Source organism: Oncorhynchus mykiss, chromosome 26 (genome assembly GCF_013265735.2).
Source record: "Oncorhynchus mykiss isolate Arlee chromosome 26, USDA_OmykA_1.1, whole genome shotgun sequence".
NCBI lineage: Eukaryota > Metazoa > Chordata > Actinopteri > Salmoniformes > Salmonidae > Oncorhynchus > Oncorhynchus mykiss.
The window spans coordinates 9343279-9355778 of record NC_048590.1 but is presented as its reverse complement, the minus strand read 5'-3'; the positions used below and the strand labels follow the sequence as shown (position 1 = coordinate 9355778).

Below are 12500 nucleotides of genomic sequence, written 5' to 3'. Positions count from 1 at the left end.
TAGTCTGTAGACCAGAGATACATACAGTAGTGTAGTCTGTAGACCAGAGATACATACAGTAGTGTAGTCTGTAGACCATACATCTATAGAAACATACAGTATTGTAGTCTGTAGACCAGAGATACATACAGTAGTGTAGTCTGTAGACCAGAGATACATACAGTAGTGTAGTCTGTAGACCAGAGATACATACAGTAGTGTAGTCTGTAGACCAGAGATACATACAGTAGTGTAGTCTGTAGACCAGAGATACATACAGTAGTGTAGTCTGTAGACAGTGTGGTATTTGGGTATAACAATGAGGTGATCGTCTGATAACTATTCCCTGGGAGGGTCCCTGTCAGAACTAGGACAGACAAAGATGAGATGGGAGGCTCTCTCTCTCTCTCTCTCTCTCTCTCTCTCTCTCTCAATCACTCTCTTTCTCTCTCTCTATTCCCTACTGTATTCTAGGGCAGCCTGTCTACCCCCCCCTCTCTCTCTCTCTCTCTCTCTCTCTCTCTCTCTCAATCCCTCTCTTTCTCTATCCCTTTCTCTCTCTCTCTCTGTCTCTCTCTCTCTCTCTCTCTCAATCCCTCTCTTTCTCTATCCCTTTCTCTCTCTCTCTGTCTGTCTCTCTCTCTCTCTCTCAATCCCTCTCTTTCTCTATCCCTTTCTCTCTCTCTATCTCTCTGCAAATCAGGCCACTGTCTGTCAGTCTGTCTGTCTGTCAGTCTGTCTGTCAGTCTGTCTGTCAGTCTGTCTGTCCGGTGGTCTACTACTAATGTATTTATCCTGTAACATCAGATGTTGTCTTTAGGTTGTAATTAGGATGAAATGTGTCCACCTCTGTTTCGTCTATACCAGACCTGACCCCACTTCAACAAACTTCAAGGTTATAATGCGATTAACCAAGCTAGGCACTTCTTGTCTCTACTCCACCTTCACAGTAGTCATAATCAGACAATCCATAGGTAACGCATCATACGCACCTAACTACAATAACAGTGGAGATGAGAGGGGAGGAGAGGGGAGGGGAGAGGAGAGGGGAGGGGAGGGGAGAAGAGGGGAGAGGGGAGGGGAGGGGAGAGGAGAGGAGAGGAGGGGAGGGCAGGGGAGGGGAGAGGAGAGGAGAGGGGAGGGGAGGGGAGAGGAGAGGAGAGGAGAGGAGAGGAGAGGAGAGGAGAGGAGAGGAGAGGAGAGGAGAGAGCTGGTCTCAGTACAGGAAGAGCAGGTGTGTGTCCTCTCAGCCCTCCTTTGGCCCCTGCAGTGAGGAAGCTGTCACAAGACATTACACAGAGAAGAAAACACCCTGAAACCATCTGTCTGTCTGTCGTTCTGACTCTGTCTGTCCGTCTGAAGAAGAGAAAGGAACGAAGCAATGACCCATCTGTGATGGTGATCTATGGTTACAAGATGGTGATCTATGGTTACAAGACGGTGTGATGGTGATCTATGGTTACAAGATGGTGTGATGGTGATCTATGGTTACAAGATGGTGATCTATGGTTACAAGATGGTGATCTATTGTTACAAGATGGTGATCTATGGTTACAAGATGGTGATCTATGGTTACAAGATGGTGATCTATGGTTACAAGATGGTGATCTATGGTTACAAGATGGTGTGATGGTGATCTATGGTTACAATATGGTGTGATGGTGATCTATGGTTACAAGATGGTGTGATGGTGATCTATGGTTACAAGACGGTGTGATGGTGATCTATGGTTACACAATGGTGTGATGGTGATCTATGGTTACAAGATGGTGTGATGGTGATCTATGGTTACAAGATGGTGATCTATGGTTACAAGATGGTGATCTATGGTTACAAGATGGTGATCTATGGTTACAAGATGGTGTGATGGTGATTTATGGTGTGAAGAGGGTGTGATGGTGATCTATGGTTACAAGATGGTGATCTGTGGTTACAAGATGGTGATCTATGGTTACAAGATGGTGTGATAGTGATCTATGGTTACAAGATGGTGATCTATGGTTACAAGATGGTGTGATAGTGATCTATGGTTACAAGATGGTGATCTATGGTTACAAGATGGTGTGATGGTGATCTATGGTTACAAGATGGTGTGATGGTGATCTATGGTTACAAGATGGTGTGATTGTGATCTATGGTTACAAGATGGTGATCTATGGTTACAAGACGGTGTGATGGTAATCTGCGGTTACATGATGGTGATCTATGGTTACAAGATGGTGTGATGGTGATCTATGGTTACAAGATGGTGATCTATGGTTACAAGATGGTGATCTATGGTTACAAGACGGTGTGATGGTAATCTGTGGTTACATGATGGTGATCTATGGTTACAAGATGGTGTGATGGTGATCTATGGTTACAAGATGGTGATCTATGGTTACACGATGGTGTGATGGTGATCTATGGTTACAAGACGGTGTAATGGTGATCGATGGTTACAAGATGGTGTGATGGTGATCTATGGTTACAAGATGGTGATCTATGGTTACAAGACGGTGTGATGGTGATCGTTGGTTACAAGATGGTGTGATGGTGATCTATGGTTACAAGACGGTGTGATGGTGATCGATGGTTACAAGATGGTGTGATGGTGATCGATGGTTACAAGATGGTGATCTATGGTTACCAGATGGTGTGATGGTGATCTATGGTTACAAGACGGTGTGATGGTGATCTATGGTTACAAGATGGTGTGATGGTGATCTATGGTTACAAGATGGTGTGATGGTGATCGATGGTTACAAGATGGTGATCTATGGTTACAAGATGGTGTGATGGTGATCTATGGTTACAAGATGGTGAGATGGTGATCTATGGTTACAAGATGGTGATCCAAGGTTACGAGACGGTGTGATGGTGATCTATGGTTACAAGATGGTGTGATGGTGATCTATGGTTACAATATGGTGAGAGAGAGAGAGGCAGGATAGAGGGATAAGGAGAGAGAGAGAGGCAGGATAGAGGGATAAGGAGAGAGAGATCGAGAGAGGCAGGATAGAGAGATAAGGAGAGAGAGAGACAGGATAGAGGGATAAGGAGAGAGAGAGAGAGAGAGGCAGGATAGAGGGATAAGGAAAGAGAGAGAGAGAGAGAGGCAGGATAGAGGGATAAGGAGAGAGAGAGAGGCAGGATAGAGTGATAAGGGGAGAGAGAGACAGTGGATTGTAGTTTAATTTAACTGGTGTCGAAATCTCTATCTCTGGTTCGCGCTTTCAGTTTGTGTAGTGGGGCTAGATGGTAGATGGTTGTGTAGTGGGGCTAGATGGTAGATGGTTGTGTAGTGGGGCTAGATGGTAGATGGTTGTGTAGTGGGGCTAGATGGTAGATGGTAGATGGTAGATGGTTGTGTAGTGGGGCTAGATGGTAGATGGTTGTGTAGTGGGGTTAGATGGTAGATGGTAGATGGTTGTGTAGTGGGGTTAGATGGTAGATGGTTGTGTAGTGGGGCTAGATGGTAGATGGTAGATGTTTGTGTAGTGGGGCTAGATGGTAGTTGGTAGATGATTGTATAGTGGGGTTAGATGGTAGCTGGTTGTGTAGTGGGGCTAGATGGTAGCTGGTTGTGTAGTGGGGCTAGATGGTAGATGGTTGTGTAGTGGGGCTAGATGGTAGATGGTTGTGTAGTGGGGCTAGATGGTAGATGGTTGTGTAGTGGGGTTAGCTGGTGGATGGTAGATGGTTGTGTAGTGGGGTTAGATGGTAGATGGTTGTGTAGTGGGGTTAGATGGTAGATGGTTGTGTAGTTGGGCTAGATGGTAGATGGTTGTGTAGTGGGACTAGATGGTAGATGGTTGTATAGTGGGGCTAGATTGTAGATGGTTGTGTGGTGGGGTTAGATGGTAGATGGTAGATGGTTGTGTAGTGGGGCTAGATGGTAGATGGTAGATGGTAGATCATTGTGTAGTGGGGCTAGATGGTAGTTGGTAGATGATTGTATAGTGGGGTTAGATGGTAGCTGGTTGTGTAGTGGGGCTAGATGGTAGCTGGTTGTGTAGTGGGGCTAGATGGTAGATGGTAGATGGTTGTGTAGTGGGGCTAGATGGTAGATGGTTGTGTAGTGGGGCTAGATGATAGATGGTAGATGGTTGTGTAGTGGGGCTAGATGGTAGATGGTTGTGTAGTGGGGCTAGATGGTAGATGGTTGTGTAGTGGGGCTAGATGGTAGATGGTTGTGTAGTGGGGTTAGCTGGTGGATGGTAGATGGTTGTGTAGTGGGGTTAGATGGTAGATGGTTGTGTAGTGGGGTTAGATGGTAGATGGTTGTGTAGTTGGGCTAGATGGTAGATGGTTGTGTAGTGGGACTAGATGGTAGATGGTTGTATAGTGGGGCTAGATTGTAGATGGTTGTGTGGTGGGGTTAGATGGTAGATGGTAGATGGTTGTGTAGTGGGGCTAGATGGTAGATGGTAGATGGTAGATCATTGTGTAGTGGGGTTAGATGGTAGATGGTTGTGTAGTGGGGCTAGATGGTAGATGGTTGTGTAGTGGGGCTAGATGGTAGATGGTAGATGGTAGATGGTTGTGTAGTGGGGCTAGATGGTAGCCTGTTGTGTAGTGGGGCTAGATGGTAGATGGTAGATGGTAGATCATTGTGTAGTGGGGCTAGATGGTAGATGGTTGTGTAGTGGGGCTAGATGGTAGATGGTTGTATAGTGGGGCTAGATTGTTGATGGTTGTGTGGTGGGGTTAGATGGTAGATGGTAGATGGTTGTGTAGTGGGGCTAGATGGTAGATGGTAGATGGTAGATCATTGTGTAGTGGGGTTAGATGGTAGATGGTTGTGTAGTGGGGCTAGATGGTAGATGGTAGATGGTAGATGGTTGTGTAGTGGGGCTAGATGGTAGCCTGTTGTGTAGTGGGGCTAGATGGTAGCTGGTTGTATAGTGGGGCTAGATGGTAGATGTTTTTGTAGTGGGGCTAGATGGTAGATGGTTGTATAGTGGGGCTAGATGGTAGATGGTTGTGTAGTGGGGCTAGATGGTAGATGTTTGTGTAGTTGGGCTAGATGGTAGCTGGTTGTGTAGTGGGGCTAGAGGGTAGATGGTTGTGTAGTGGGGCTAGATGATACATGGTAGATGTTTGTGTAGTGGGGCTAGATGGTAGTTGGTAGATGGTTGTATAGTGGGGTTAGATGGTAGCTGGTTGTGTAGGGGGGCTAGATGGTAGCTGGCTGTGTAGTGGGGCTAGATGGTAGATGGTAGATGGTTGTGTAGTGGGGCTAGATGGTAGATGGTAGATGGTTGTGTAGTGGGGCTAGATGGTAGATGGTTGTGTAGTGGGGCTAGATGGTAGATGGTTGTGTAGTGGGGCTAGATGGTAGATGGTAGATGGTTGTGTAGTAGGGTTAGATGGTAGATGGTTGTGTAGTGGGGTTAGATGGTAGATGGTTGTGTAGTGGGGCTAGATGGTAGATGGTTGTATAGTGGGGCTAGATTGTAGATGGTTGTGTAGTGGAGTTAGATGGTAGATGGTTGTGTAGTGGGGCTAGATGGTAGATGGTTGTGTAGTGGGGCTAGATGGTAGATGGAGATGGTAGATGGTTGTGTAGTGGGGCTAGATGGTAGCTGGTTGTGTAGTGGGGCTAGATGGTAGCTGGTAGATGGTAGATGATTGTGTATTGGGGCTACATGGTAGCTGGTTGAGTAGTGGGGCAATTTTGCACTTTCACAGCTGAGTTCCATAAATCACACATACTGTCGTATAACAGAATGGGCTGATATCAGCTGTTTCTCTAAAGCTGTCCTGGCTCTACTCATCAGCTGTTTCTCTAAAGCTGTCCTGGCTCTACTCATCAGCTGTCCTGGCTCTACTCATCAGCTGTTTCTCTAAAGATGTCCTGGCTCTACTCATCAGCTGTCCTGGCTCTATTCATCAGCTGTTTCTCTAAAGCTGTCCTGGCTCTACTCATCAGCTGTCCTGGCTCTATTCATCAGCTGTTTCTCTAAACCTGTCCTGGCTCTACTCATCAGCTGTCCTGGCTCTATTCATCAGCTGTTTCTCTAAAGCTGTCCTGGCTCTACTCATCAGCTTTCCTGGCTCTACTCATCAGCTGTCCTGGCTCTACTCATCAGCTGTTTCTCTAAAGATGTCCTGGCTCTACTCATCAGCTGTCCTGGCTCTATTCATCAGCTGTTTCTCTAAAGCTGTCCTGGCTCTATTCATCAGCTGTCCTGGCTCTATTCATCAGCTGTTTCTCTAAAGCTGTCCTGGCTCTATTCATCAGCTGTTTCTCTAAAGATGTCCTGGCTCTACTCATCAGCTGTCCTGGCTCTACTCATCAGCTGTTTCTCTAAAGATGTCCTGGCTCTACTCATCAGCTGTTTCTCTAAAGCTGTCCTGGCTCTACTCATCAGCTGTTTCTCTAAAGCTGTCCTGGCTCTACTCATCAGCTGTCCTGGCTCTACTCATCAGCTGTTTATCTAAAGCTGTCCTGGCTCTACTCATCAGCTGTCCTGGCTCTACTCATCAGCTGTTTATCTAAAGCTGTCCTGGCTCTACTCATCAGCTGTCCTGGCTCTACTCATCAGCTGTTTATCTAAAGCTGTCCTGGCTCTACTCATCAGCTGTTTCTCTAAAGCTGTCCTGGCTCTACTCATCAGCTGTTTCTCTAAAGCTGTCCTGGCTCTACTCATCAGCTGTCCTGGCTCTACTCATCAGCTGTTTATCTAAAGCTGTCCTGGCTCTACTCATCAGCTGTTTATCTAAAGCTGTCCTGGCTCTACTCATCAGCTGTTTCTCTAAAGCTGTCCTGGCTCTACTCATCAGCTGTCCTGGCTCTACTCATCAGCTGTCCTGGCTCTACTCATCAGCTGTCCTGGCTCTACTCATCAGCTGTCCTGGCTCTACTCATCAGCTGTTTCTCTAAAGCTGTCCTGGCTCTACTCATCAGCTGTCCTGGCTCTATTCATCAGCTGTTTCTCTAAAGCTGTCCTGGCTCTACTCATCAGCTGTCCTGGCTCTATTCATCAGCTGTTTCTCTAAACCTGTCCTGGCTCTACTCATCAGCTGTTTCTCATCAGCTGTCCTGGCTCTACTCATCAAGCCGGCCGTTCAAGGGATAGTGTTACCCTGTGCATCACCCTCCCGCTACAGTGACATGGACACGCTCTCTGTCCTTAGAGACAGCCTTGTAAACAACAACATTCCAGTTTCAGATGTACTGCTGTTGTTGTTGTTGTTGTTATATATCATCATTTTACATGAATCATTTAGCCGATGCGCTGTCTGATCATTTTGCAAGTAAAACCATAACATGTTTTTGTTATTGTTTTTGAAGAAAAAGGAAGACTGTGTTTGTTTTATCAGGGGGTTTTGTTGTGTGGATTGGGTATGTGGACAGGCAGGGAGGAAACAGAGAGGTGCTGTAATGTCATGTGGTCGTGGGGAAAACGGGGACCGGGACTTTTCACCAGCACTGCTTTATAACACCAGTAGTTTGTCTGAGTACTGACTAGTGTGTCTGAGTACTGACTAGTGTGTCTGAGTACTGACTAGTGTGTCTTGAGTACTGACTAGTGGATCTGAGTACTGACTAGTGTGTCTGAGTACTGACTAGTGTGTCTGAGTGCTGACTAGTGTGTCTGAGTACTGACTAGTGGATCTGAGTACTGACTAGTGGATCTGAGTACTGACTAGTGTGTCTGAGTACTGACTAGTGTGTCTGAGTGCTGACTAGTGTGTTTGAGTACTGACTAGTGTGTCTGAGTACTGACTAGTGGATGAGAGTACTGACTAGTGGATCTGAGTACTGACTAGTGTGTCTGAGTACTGACTAGTGTGTCTGAGTACTGACTAGTGGATCTGAGTACTGACTAGTGTGTCTGAGTACTGACTAGTGTGTCTGAGTACTGACTAGTGGATGAGAGTACTGACTAGTGGATCTGAGTACTGACTAGTGTGTCTGAGTACTGACTAGTGTGTCTGAGTACCGACTAGTGTGTCTGAGTACTGATTAGTGGGTCTGAGTACTGACTAGTAGGTCTGAGTACTGACTAGTGTGTCTGAGTACTGACTAGTAGGTCTGAGTACTGACTAGTAGGTCTGAGTACTGACTATTGGGTCTGAGTACTGACTAGTGGGTTTGAGTACTGACTAGTGTGTCTGAGTGCTGACTAGTGGGTCTGAGTGCTGACTAGTGGGTCTGAGTACTGACTAGTGGGTCTGAGTACTGACTAGTGGGTCTGAGTACTGACTAGTGTATCTGAGTACTGACTAGTGTATCTGAGTACTGACTAGTGGGTCTGAGTACTGACTAGTGGGTCTTGGGCTGTCTGGGACCAAAGAAACCTGCTCCAGTAACAACATTCCTGTACATTGCTAGGACAGGATGTGAGTCTAGTCTGATTGGGTTAACTGCGTCTCCCCATTATGTTGTCAGGTTCACTGGGTCAAACTAACCAGAAGGAAGTCTAGTTATCTAAATGTAGTCAGGTTCACTGGGTCAAACTAACCAGAAGGGAAGTCTAGTTATCTAAATGTAGTCAGGTTCACTGGGTCAAACTAACCTGAAGGAAGTCTAGTTATCTAAATGTAGCCAGGTTCACTGGGTCAAACTAACCAGAAGGAAGTCTAGTTATCTAAATGTAGCCAGGTTCACTGGGTCAAACTAACCAGAAGGAAGTCTAGTTATCTAAATGTAGTCAGGTTCACTGGGTCAAACTAACCTGAAGGAAGTCTAGTTATCTAAATGTAGTCAGGTTCACTGGGTCAAACTAACCAGAAGGAAGTCTAGTTATCTAAATGTAGTCAGGTTCACTGGGTCAAACTAACCAGAAGGGAAGTCTAGTTATCTAAATGTAGTCAGGTTCACTGGGTCAAACTAACCAGAAGGGAAGTCTAGTTATCTAAATGTAGTCAGGTTCACTGGGTCAAACTAACCAGAAGGGAGTCTAGTTATCTTAGTAAGAAGAAGTGTATGAGATGATTATTAAGTCTGCCGTTGTTATTGGAGAGTTTTGTCTAAACATTATTTCCAGTCTTTTTGTGTAGTTAAACAAAAAATATTCATTCTGATGAACGCTGATCACCGACATGCACAGAACACAACAGTTCTTCCCTTTTTAAACAGTTTTCTCTCCCCTGGCGTGATCTTCCCTTTTTAAACGGTTTTCTCTCTACCGGCGTGATTTGTAAAGAGGAGAAATGTCTCATTTGTTTTCGTCTGAGATCCTTCGTCCACAGTACAGGGATCAAAGGGACTGTTCCGTATGGTTCTTCAGTATGGGACATCGGCGAAATATTACACCCACCAAATAGCACCCTATTCCTTTTATAGTGCACTACTACTTTTAACCAGGGCCTCAAGTAAGTGCACTCTGTAGGGTGTAGGGTGCCATTTGTCTGGTCTAAAGTAGTGCCCTATAAAGGGGATAGGGGGACATTTGTCTGGTCTAAAGTAGTGCACTCTGTAGGGTGTAGGGTGCCGTTTGAGACGCTGAATGATATCTTCCTATTGCACGGTGGTGAATTAAATGAATCTGGAAGTTTAATCTCCCCCTCAGTTCTCTCGACATGTCAGTGACACCGTGACCGGAGAGCAGCCAAATCGGCTCATTGGCAATGGATGAGTGTTGGATGAATCAGACTCGATTTGAGAGGGATGATGTTTGAGGATGTTACGAGTTGTTTTCGTCCTTGAGTCAAGGAATACGTCCCAAGTGGCACCCTATTCCCTATATAGTGCACTACTTTCGACCAGAGCCCTATTGCCCCTTGGCACTACGTAGGGAATAGGGTTCCATTTGGTGTGTAGGAGTCTTTGGCTGTGTTAAGGACTAATCCGTACGGTACTGAAACATGTGATGTCTCCTGCCCTTTAGAATCTCTCACATCTACAGTAATGTATGTTATCTAGAAGACAACACGGTCAGATGGTATCTAGAACACAACACGGTCAGATGGTATCTAGAACACAACACGGTCAGATGGTATCTAGAACACAACACGGTCAGATGGTATCTAGAACACAACATGGTCAGATAGTATCTAGACGATCAGATGGTATCTAGAACACAACACGGTCAGATGGTATCTAGAACACAACACGGTCAGATGGTATCTAGAACACAACACGGTCAGATGGTATCTAGAACACAACACGGTCAGATAGTATCTAGAACACAACATGGTCAGATGGTATCTAGACGATCAGATGGTATCTAGAACACAACACGGTCAGATGGTATCTAGAACACAACACGGTCAGATGGTATCTAGAACACAACACGGTCAGATGGTATCTAGAACACAACACGGTCAGATGGTATCTAGAACACAACATGGTCAGATGGTATCTAGACGATCAGATGGTATCTAGAACACAACACGGTCAGATGGTATCTAGAACACAACACGGTCAGATGGTATCTAGAACACAACACGGTCAGATGGTATCTAGAACACAACACGGTCAGATAGTATCTAGAACACAACACGGTCAGATGGTATCTAGACGATCAGATGGTATCTAGAACACAACACGGTCAGATGGTATCTAGAACACAACACGGTCAGATGGTATCTAGAACACAACACGGTCAGATAGTATCTAGAACACAACACGGTCAGATGGTATCTAGAACACAACACGGTCAGATGGTATCTAGAACACAACACGGTCAGATGGTATCTAGAACACAACACGGTCAGATGGTATCTAGAACACAACACGGTCAGATGGTATCTAGAACACAACACGGTCAGATGGTATCTAGAACACAACACGGTCAGATGGTATCTAGAACACAACACGGTCAGATGGTATCTAGAACACAACATGGTCAAATGGTATCTAGAACACAACACGGTCAGATGGTATCTAGAACAGATGGTATCTAGAACAGATGGTATCTAGAACACAACACGGTCAGATGGTATCTAGAACACAACACGGTCAGATGATATCTAGAACACAACACGGTCAGATAGTATCTAGAACACAACACGGTCAGATGGTATCTAGAACAGATGGTATCTAGAACAGATGGTATCTAGAACACAACACGGTCAGATAGTATCTAGAACACAACACGGTCAGATAGTATCTAGAACACAACACGGTCAGATGGTATCTAGAACAGATGGTATCTAGAACACAACACGGTCAGATGGTATCTAGACGATCAGATGGTATCTAGAACACAACACGGTCAGATGGTATCTAGAACACAACACGGTCAGATAGTATCTAGAACACAACACGGTCAGATAGTATCTAGAACACAACACGGTCAGATGGTATCTAGAACACAACACGGTCAGATAGTATCTAGAACAGATGGTATCTAGAGCACAACACGGTCAGATGGTATCTAGAACACAACACGGTCAGATGGTATCTAGAACACAACACGATCAGAGGGACATCTCTTATGTCACTCCTCCCATGCAGCTGTAGATACACCTCATACCATCACCACAGACAACAACAACCTACGGACGTCAACATAAATCCTCTGGGATGTTAATCAGCAGAGTTTAGGAACAATGAGCAACAATCTAGAACATGAATGTTATTAGATGGGCGTACCTCCCATGTCACAGCTCTCAATTCTAGGTACAGCCAGGTACAACTCTCCTCCTACCAACAACAACAGCAACTGGTTGGACGTCACAGAGAACCTCTGACGTCAGTCAGAAAGAGCAACGATCATTACTACCTTTATAATTGGTTCCTGGAAGCTCAGCACTCCTCCCGGTGGAAATACAAAGCACTCATCCAATGACTAGATGTATCTCTCTCTCCGTCTCTCTCTCTCTCTCTCTCTCTCTCTCTGTCTATCTCTCTGTCTCTCTGTCTCTCTCTCTCTTTCTCGCTGTCTCTCTCTCTGTCTCTCTGTCGCTGTCTCTCTCTTTCTCTCTCTCTCTCTCTCTCTCTCTCTCTCTCTCTCTGTGTCTCTGTCTTTCTGTCTCTCTGTCTCTCTCTCTCTGTCTCTCTGTCTCTCTGGTCCAGACTGTTTTAGTCATACTAAACATTCACAGCGATCCCAAATCCATTGCACTTATCAGGAGTATGGCCTATTCAAGTAAAGCTTTTCCATGACGTTGTGAATCAGCTCTTCATGGCTTTGTACCTGATCTCAGAGCAGCCTTTACTCACGCCAGCTGTCCATGCAAACATTGGATGTTCTGCAGTTCAGAGAATATGAGTCTTTCTCAGGCTGTTGAAAGTCAACCAATGATCAAATTGGACATGCAGACCACACGTGAGAGTTAGTGAGTGAGAGAGGACATCTAGATGATATATGGCTCAGGTGGTAGAGTGTGGTGCTTGTAACGCCAGTGTTGTGGGTTTGATTCCCACGGAGGACCAGTCACACAATGTATGGACTCACTAATTACTGTTGGTCTCTCTGGATAAGAGTGTCTGCTCAATGACCTAAATGATTGATGGACATTCATGAAATAACATCTCCGGTGTCCAATGAGAATGTCAATGTTCTGAGATGATGTTCTTCTCTCTTTCTCTCAGTAACCGGTGTTCCCTCCATCATGTCTGCCGGTGAAACGATGGATTAAAG

The 12500-nt window shown here is 45.4% G+C and overlaps 1 protein-coding gene across 2 annotated transcripts in view; it reads left to right on the top strand.

The window, feature by feature from the left end:
- The window catches only part of otud7a (OTU deubiquitinase 7A), a 126016-nt gene that overhangs the window by 29213 nt on the left and 84303 nt on the right, over nt 1-12500 (top strand). For both annotated transcript variants that reach the window (XM_036963346.1, XM_036963345.1), the window contains exon 2: nt 12452-12500. This exon is cut by the window's right edge and continues 82 nt beyond it. The gene's annotated coding sequence lies outside the window, so the exon portion shown is untranslated. The remainder of the gene's footprint in view (nt 1-12451) is intronic.